Below are 9558 nucleotides of genomic sequence, written 5' to 3' on the forward strand. Positions count from 1 at the left end.
GGGAGGGCCGGCTAGACTCCACCAGTGCATGAATTTGTGCACCGGGCCTCTAGTTATATATAACAGGATATTGTAAAAATTAAATTACGAAATTTTTATTAAAATGTTTCTTACATACCATTATATTGGCTGGGCCACAAAAATATTTGTTGTGGGTCGCATGTGGCCTGCTGGCTACGAGTTTGACATTCTTGTTTTAGTACATTTGGGGCATTGGGTTTTGTCAGAAAAAGTAAAATAAAAACAAAAACTGGTTGGGAATTGAAGGTTTGAAAGGCTTCATTGGGCCAACTGAGTTCAGAGGAGAAAGTCCTGAGTGCATTTTGGACAGGATGGGTCACAGAGGACAGCCAGCTGGACCCCGCGTGGACAGTATTCTATGGTGGTCTGCTGGCTGCGAGTTTGACATGCTTGTTTTAGTACATTTGGGGCATTGGATTTTGTCAGAAAAAGTAGGGAATTGAAGGTTTGAAAGGCTTCATTGGGCCAACTGAGTTCAGAGGAGAAAGTCCTGAGTGCATTTTGGACAGGATGGGTCACAGAGGACAGCCAGCTGGACCCCGCGTGGACAGTATTCTATGGCAGCCAACATCTGCAGGCTCCCTGTGCCAGGCGCTGAGCGAACCCTTCACAGGCACTGACTTCTCACAGTACATGGTGGTGGGGGTGGGGGGTGGGGAGCTGCACTCTTGTCCTTTTAACTGAGGACAACAGAGGAGCCTAGGAATTCAGTGACCCCGGAGCCGGAGCCAGCACTCCCCCCAGGTGGTCCTCCCCCGTGCCCGCTTCAGCTGCTGCAAAGGTTCAGAGAAGCCATCCACCCGACCCAGGAGAGGAGGAGGGGAAGCCAGCACTCCCCTCAGGTGGTCCGCCCCCGTGCCCGCTTCAGCTCCTGCAAAGGTTCAGAGAAGCCATCCACCCGACCCAGGAGAGGAGGAGGGCTGCGGAGGGTGCTTCCCGCGTCCCCTGGAACCAGTCTGAGCTGCCTCCTGGGCAGGGAACCCTCTCTACTCCCGAGTGTGGAGCAGGGAAGGGAGCGCCCTGTGGAGAGTGCGACGGGCATGGACACTGGGCATCCCCGCTGTGAGGGCAGGGGCTCCCCAAAGGCCAGCTTTTCACTTAGATGAGGGCAGGCCGGTCCTGCCTCGGCCTCTGCGCCCTCCAGACCACAGATAAGCACATCTGGACGTGCGTGAGGGTTCAAAGTGCCTCCTCCTAGATTGGAGATGAAAGGAAACAATCCGCACCCCAACACGCGTGCAGGCGCACACATGCGCACACACACACGCACACACACTTCTCCACGTCGGGGAGGGACGGCACGCACACCCCTCTGCCAGCATCTGCCTCCCACCGCCAGCGCCCCACTCCCACCCCTGCCTGGTGAGGGCACAGATCCAGCCCCGCGCAGGCGGCTCCTTTGTAAGGGCCTCTCTGATGTCTTTACCGCTTTGCTGTGGGTGGGGATAAGCAGTCCGGCTTCTTACCTGAGACCACACGAGGTCTGTTAACAGATGCTCCCCCAAAAAGAAAAGAGTTCTGTTAACACTGATGCTCCCCCAAAAAGAAAAGAGTTCTGTTAACACTGATGCTCCCCCAAAAAGAAAAGAAAAGCTGAACTATTTCCTTCCACAGAAACCACTTGCTCACCTCACCTCCTCACAGCCCCGCCCTCCCGGCTGGTTAGACAACAGTGATGGGGAGGGAGGGCTCCCGTCAGGCAGCTGCGCACAGAATGCCACGTGCGCGGCAGATGAAAGGGAGAGTGATGGCAATTTTGTGCTGCTTGTTCCAGGGTAAACACTGGTAAACTGATTACGAGAGGCACCTCCACGGAGCGCCTGTGGATGGAGGATGAGTGTCTGATTACTGGTTTTGTCTTTATTTCTATTTGATAAATTGCATTTAATTGTAGTGTAATTAGGTAGCACCTCTAGCATTAAAAATATAAACCATGTAATAAGATATAATTTCTGAGAAGAGCATAAATTCCGATGACTGTAAATAAAGAGACCACATGAGAGCTCCGTGAATTCATCAGAACAGGTTGGTTTGGGTATTTTTTTAAAGAGATTGCTTTGCATAATATGCAACTTTATTCAAAGTGTCAATTCCAGAATTCTTCATGAAAAAGCAATTGAAGAAATCTGCTTGCATGCAAATGAATTTTATAATAGATACAATCTGCCCACTAAATGAAGCCTTAGACATTTAAAAATACCCATCAAATTCTCCTCTAATTGCAGCAACTACTAATTAAATCAAGTGCTTAACGAGTTAATCACAATTAAACAGTAAATTTCAAAGCCGCACCCAGTTGACATTTATTCGGAATGGGCTTGGGTCCTCTTTAGTCCCCTGACGACATCCCACTGCTTTTTCCTGTATTTCCCATCCCAGGCAGCAAGGTCAGGTATCTGAAAACCGCTTCTGGCACGTTCCATTGGTCCAAGGATATTTCAATTGGTCTTTTTGATCAAAACACAAGAAAATAACAGTGACTGCTATTCATAACTCACGTCCATATTCTGTAAAATGTCAACAAAGAGCAGACATGCTGTTGGCAGTAACAGTGGTGACTCCCAAATCTTGCTACCAGATGACAGGCCAAGGGCCACGGGGCCACTGGGAGGGGCATGTTGGTCCTCCCACCCACTGCTCACCTGTGCTGCTCCTACCCCTTCTTACTCAGAAGTGAAGAAGCCAGTAACTCCATGGCACAGTAACATTTGGAGGCCGATGACAAAGCTCCCAGAATGCACCAGAAACTGTATCTCTTTTAGAAAGTCTGGGCATAACAATTCCAGCATTGTTCTTGTTTGGTCATTCTCTAGGTATAAGTTCCCCTTGCTGGTTACTTCTAAAAGCACATGGACTGTATTTCCCCTTCAATGTGATAGTGGTCAGAGTCCCTGCTGAAAACAGTATTAGAATCATTTGCCACTGCCATCTGGAATACTCGCCTCACTAAAGGTTTTGGATCACGGTCTCCATCTCCACTCCAACTCGCAGGCTTGTCTTAGAGGACTCAGTGTTGATGGCCCGAACCACACAGACAAAGTATTATCACTTTGTCTCCAAGATACCATCGCACCTCATCTGACAGCCCCTTCGGGCCTACTCTGGACGTTGCCATCCACGACGGTCCCCCTCAACCTCAACCGTCATCTCCATGTGTGGGGTTTTTCTCGCTTGCATGTCCCCACCAGCAGGGAAGAGTTAATTCTTCACATTTGACAGAGTTCCAACCTCAAACTTAGTGGGACAAGCCGTGATTCTGGCTAGGCCTTTAACTAACCCTAAAGGAGAACATCCTCTTAAGAACATGTAAGCTGGTGAATTTTACCTCATCATCGATTAACACAATTCGTTTCAGCCACACCTTCCCAACCCTTACACATTCACTGCAGAGATCACCTCTCACCCAGGCCACCCCCAACAAGTGTGTATCTAAGTCCAGAAGAAACTTATTAGTATTACTTTACTTGATGTTACACAGGTATGTGCTAGTTTATCACTCGTTCTTTATATATTCATCATTTTATAGGCAAACCTCTATTCCGTGACCACCTTCCCTCCCGATTTTCTCCTGTCTGAGGCAACTCCTCTCATGCTCCTTTCTCATGTTCTTCCTCAATATGACTATTAATATTTTATCTGAACAAGGCTCCAAACGAAACCTCAATTTCTTTTCACTCTATTTTTCTGTCCAGATGATCTCACTCAGTTCATGGGCTTAAATTTTTATCTATGCATTGATCACTCCCAAATGCTTTATCTATGGCCCAAATAATCCTTCTAAGCTCAGATCCACAGAGACAGCGAGAGTTGATGACATCCAATATCAAACCCATCACCCCCCATTTTTCCTCCAAAAAAACTTCTCCCCATTGTTTATTTCCTTTATAGCACTAGCCTTTACCTAATTGTTAAGCCAGAAATCAGAGATGGGTGGTTTTATAAGTGTGTGTGTGTGTGTGTGTGTGTGTGTGTGTGTGTGTGTGTGTATAACAACACAAAATAGTTTTCTTAATGTGGGGCTGCATTCAGAAAAACGTTGGAAAGCCAAATTTAACATATATAGTGCTTAGAAAAGTGTCTGTTACATAGTAACTATTCTAAGATGTTAGCAAGTATTATAACTATTGTCTTTAACTCAACATTCTCCTTCAGGCCCTCTACAGATTCAATCCATCACCAAATCCTCTCCTCTGTATTTCCTAAATGTATCTTTATCTCATCTACTTCCTCCAGCCCTCCTGCTGACCGATGCTAAGCCAGGTGTCACTGGCCCAGACCCTGGAGCAGCCTCCTACCTGCGCTGACCCACGCTCTGCCCTCCGCAGACTTTCCCCACTTGCCTCAGGTTGGCCTCCTCAGGAACCAATAGGACGAAGTCAGCACCACTCCCTCCCCCAACTGCATCCTCAACAAAACTCATGATCCCATGTATCCCCGCTTCAAGGCCTTGTCTCAGGGACACTGCTCACCAAATTCCTTTCAGATTCTGGGCCTCCACACCTTTCCTCTGCCCAGAACAAATTCGCTCACTGCCTCCTGTCTCCTGCTTTTGTGCCTGACTACCTGCTACTTGTAGTCTAAATGTATAGCTTAAAGTTTATATTCTCCTGGAAGCTTTACCTGAGACCTTTCCATCAGGAATTTCCACACTATAAATCATGGCCCACGGCATGTTATGAAATCAGTATAGTGTGTCTCTAACTAGTAATTTTTTTAAGTTGTAGAATGTTACGCCTGGTATGAATTGAGATGAGATGGGATATATAATGCATTACATGCAGCTAAAGCAAAGTACTGTTTTTATAAGTGTGTGTGTGTGTGTGTGTGCGGCGTGGGAGTTGCGATAAAAAAAAAGTGCATTTTTCTTACTGAGTCACATTCAAAAGTAAGTTTACAAGCCCCTGCTCTAAGTGACCACCATTGATGTGTTTTCCTAACACCAGTCTTTTTAGTAAAATGAACACACTCAGGCTGTTATCTATATATCTGCAATGAAGTATTTGTCTTATATAACATGTAGGAAATAAAGCAAGCTAAGAAGCCTCCATTCAACAAGGTGTCAAAACATAACCCCCACCAGATAACAGCTCATTTTCTAAGTTGAGCCTGCATCACTGAGGGATCCTTTTCTCGGCACCCATTAGGAAGCCATAAAAGAAACAGAATGATGGATATTTTGCTACAGGTGTTGCTGCCTCTGCGAAGTTCAGGTTCCGCAACCGCTGACAACAGACAGGGGGCTAGCATGCTACCTGCCTGAGATGCGGCACCTTCCCTGCTGGCTACCAAGTTATGTAATTCCTTGAAGTTCCTTTTTCTTCCTTCTCTGTCAGCTGGAGGTGACACTCCTGCCTGACTGGGTTACAAATGTTAGTGGGTAACAGGCACCTAAAATGGTGTCTATCAAGAGGAGGGCATTTAATAACGTAATGGCCTTCTTCCTCTCCATTTCTTTCCTTCTCCTGGCTTGGTCTCCTGAAGGTTTCTTTAACATACAATAGATGTTCCTATTTCATACTTTATATTCTATGTAAGTACAATGTCATCAAACTAAGTTCAAGTACAATATAAGTCAAGCCAATGGCTTCATAAAGCTTCTTTCATTTTTACTCCACCTTCTTTATATTTTCTCCTATTCTCCTATTCATAGCTGAGCAGGCCACTTGTTTACACCAGTCTCTCCCAGTAATTCCAGGATTCACACCCAAACATTCCGTCAAGTTCAGAAATCTGGAATCTTTCCCCTGTTAATGGGACTGTTTACTACTCAATAGGGGAGCGCTGTCAGGTCCAGCAGATTATGTCCATCAGTGAGAGGAAATACAGTATGTCTCAGAAAGAAGGCCCTATGATGGCTCTGCCAGAATGTGCTTTATGCAGTAACTGAAGTAAATATCATGATGTGGTTGACCTAGATTTACTATTTTACTCCACCTCAAAGGACTATAAAGTCTACCCCCAACATTTCTCAGAATGTCCATGAAATTCTATACAGATAATTTAACAAAGAAATGAAATGGGAAGGAGGTAGTAATTTGGGATTTAACAACTCGGTGAAAGTCGTAAGACTAGAAGCAGTTCCAATACTAACCAACATCTCATTAGTTGGGCATAGATAACTGTACTTCGAATTTCAGGGGGGGGGGGGCTTATACAGCTTGAGTCTCTTCTGTACCACTGGTTCCATTGATCTCACATGTTCCTCAACATGGAAGACCTCTAGAAGAAATGAACAAACACAAATTAACCACAATGAGTTCCCAAATATCTCCCGAAACGCGTATTAAAGCACCAAGCATCTCTACTAATTCTTTAAATGTTTTTCCTGCCTTTCAAATAAACCTCTGTATCCAGACAGGCCTCTGTTTCTGGGTGTCAAAAAGAAAAAGGAGATTGAGAATAACAGCTTGAAGAGACATGACTTTGAAAGCAGCATTGCCTTTGAGCAATCTAGTTCTCAAATGTAACAACCTTGATTTCCTCAATATGCTTATTTCATAACATGTTGAAACATTTCTAAAGCCTGGTAACAATATTTATTGTAGTATATTCTTTATTTTAGAAAGTGTTAGGCATTTTTCACTTGAATAGGCCACATATTTTTAAAGCTGCTGTATTTCTCTGTATGTTAAATGTATTCATAAATAGCTTAATGCTTTATAATTTAAAATACTTTCATTTTATTTTTATTTTTGTTATATGTTGTCACCAACATTTCATGTGGGTTCTGGAACTGTCACTTTATACAGGAAAAAGAGATTATTCTTTGGTCTCAGTTTTCTTAGGTCTATAATAACTAAGCAGATGTCTGCTATGTGAACTGAATACAGAATTCAGGTATATAAACAAAGTTTGGTTTGCATTAGAAAACAAATATAGTATTTTTAGTTGACTTGTTAAATCATTAACATTATCACGGTATACATCAACCAGATTCATCTACCCAACATACTTTATTTTAATTGAGTTCTCCTAAGTTCCACTAATCACACTAGAAATCAGAGAGGCACCAGAATCATCATCCTACGTAGAAATTTGACAAAGTTCTGTTTTGTCAAAATGTTGAATTTGAATATATATATGTCTCCTATGTTTTACCAAAAACTGGAAAATCTCTTAATTTGTCAAATACTGTATCCAATTATACACACACAAAAATATTGGTTTTTGATAAATTTTTCCAACAAAAAAATGAGACTAATCAAAAGTAAATTTCTTAATTTTTGTCACAATTCATTTCAGGAGTAAAAGTCAGATCTCTGAAATGTATGCTTTAATAAATGTTATATGTTTGAAAACTAATGATCACACAATCTATTTTTGTTTGCTAGATGTCTAATAGATAATTTTGGTTGTTTTCTCTTAGTTCTGTTGGCCTTAAACCATCTTCTATCGACATAAAAATTTTCACCTCTTTTAAGGAGAGTAGAAAGAGGGAATAAAAAGAACATCATTGGCATTTATACTAGGCATCATGCTACACACTTTATATTTCTTACCATATTTAATGCTCCACCAATATATATCACAGAAAATTAAAAAAACAAGTTATATGTAATAACAGTACATTTCAGTCATTTGCAAAGACAGAGTTTTTAAAACTCTAGATTTCTAAAATATGATTTCAAATTCTAGATTTCTCAACATCAGTTTCATCACTGGTGACATTGTGGTGTTATGCTAAAATCATAGAATATAAGTCACTTTCATTTCTTGTCCTTAGTAGCATGGAAATGTGTATATTTTAAATTAATATTTCCTTAATTCTGATCTGCTGTTTCTTTTCAATCATAACGATTTTAGAAAATTAATTAAATTGATGACAAGATAGGAAAACAGGATTAGGCTAAAGGCCCATCTCTAAAACCACATAAGAAAGAAAATGTCATCTGTCATTTTAATTTATTGTCCCTTATCACTTAACTATCAAATGATATAGTTCTGACATTTAGAAGAAAGACGATGGGCATAAGAAATGTCACGGCTTTTTTTCCCTCCAAATACCACTTTATTTTCAGAAAGCGTAACAACAGAAATGCAGGTGTTGTGTAATTTGTTTTTCTTTTCACACCATAAGCTTTGCCTGGAAACTTGCAGCAGCCAAACCTGATATCTGTTGCCTAGCAACCATCTGACAATGGTAAGACTTAGGTGACCTGGATATATATCAGACTGTTAACCCTTATACAGCTGAATTAATTAAACACTTACAGACTCTTAGGGTTCCTAGGTTTAAAAATATATTGAAGTGGAATTTAATTTTAACTGTCAACAATTTAATTAAGTTGATTTTCTTATGGTAGGAATTAAAGAATTGTAATAAACACAGTAAAGAGTTTCAAAATAGCAATAAAATATTTTTTAAAACATAGAAGAATGACTTGCATTTTCTTATCTGGTAGACTTCAAAATAAATACGCTGAGTGACTCTTTAATGGAAGCCTCAGTTTCTACCTTTATCATCCCACTGATATGCACACACATTTTTCCACAATCTGAATGTCACAAAAAATTCTGAAAAATAAGATCATTGGCATTAGCTCAGTTTGTCAATGGCAGATATCGCCAGTGTTTAGAACAAAACCATGAAGCTGAACAAAGAGATGTTAACCTGCCAAGCATTTGGGCAAACACATTAATCTCTAATGTTAATTTGGAGCAATAAAAATTAATAATTGCATCTGTTAAAAATAGTTATACTTCTAAAAATACAATTACTGGATATATTATGTAAGTACTTGCAAATGAAGATAAAGAGACAAAGAAGAGAGAGACTAAGTCTTTGCAAAACAGTGACATTTAAATAAGTACAATTCTTGAGGCTAAAAAAATAATAGAATGCTTTGCTGAACTCTCTGACAATGCTGTATCTTTAAAATGTTAATATTCACTTGTAGGGACCAAGTGTTCAGAGTTCTTCCAAAAATTTAAGTAATTATAAATAGAATAATTTTCATCATGTTAGTCAAACTATTAAATTTTATATGGGTTGAAAAAGATAAAAAACAAAATTTGTGTGTTCATATCTGTTTGTATAGTAATTAAGAACAAAAATAAATGAGCACTCATATATTTAATTTTTTAAATTATGAACGTTTATCATTAAGGACATCTTCTTATAATAACTGAATAAATTTATTATAAAAATCCATTTACACCCTACCTGGTGTATTCAGTGGTTACAGCGTCGGTCTGAGAACCAAAGGATTGCAAGTTCCCCGCCCTTGGTGGGGCGAGTGTGGGAGGCAACTGATTGATGTGGTTCTCTCACATCAATGTTTCTGTCTCTCCCTGTCCCTTCCTGCCTTCCACTCTCTCTAAAATAAATGGATAAAAATATCCTCCAGTGAGGATTAAACAAAAAAAATCAATTTATTAAACCCTGAGTAAAAAAGGAGACTCATTTGTAAATGGGCTATTTGCAATATTGAAAGATGGTCCCTACTAATTTCAGAGAAAAACTTAGATTCTCCAAGGATAAAAGGTAGTACAGTTGATTGCAAATGCTTATTTGAATATATAAAGAATCTATTTAAA

Source organism: Myotis brandtii, unplaced genomic scaffold (genome assembly GCF_000412655.1).
Source record: "Myotis brandtii unplaced genomic scaffold, ASM41265v1 scaffold55, whole genome shotgun sequence".
Lineage (NCBI taxonomy): Eukaryota > Metazoa > Chordata > Mammalia > Chiroptera > Vespertilionidae > Myotis > Myotis brandtii.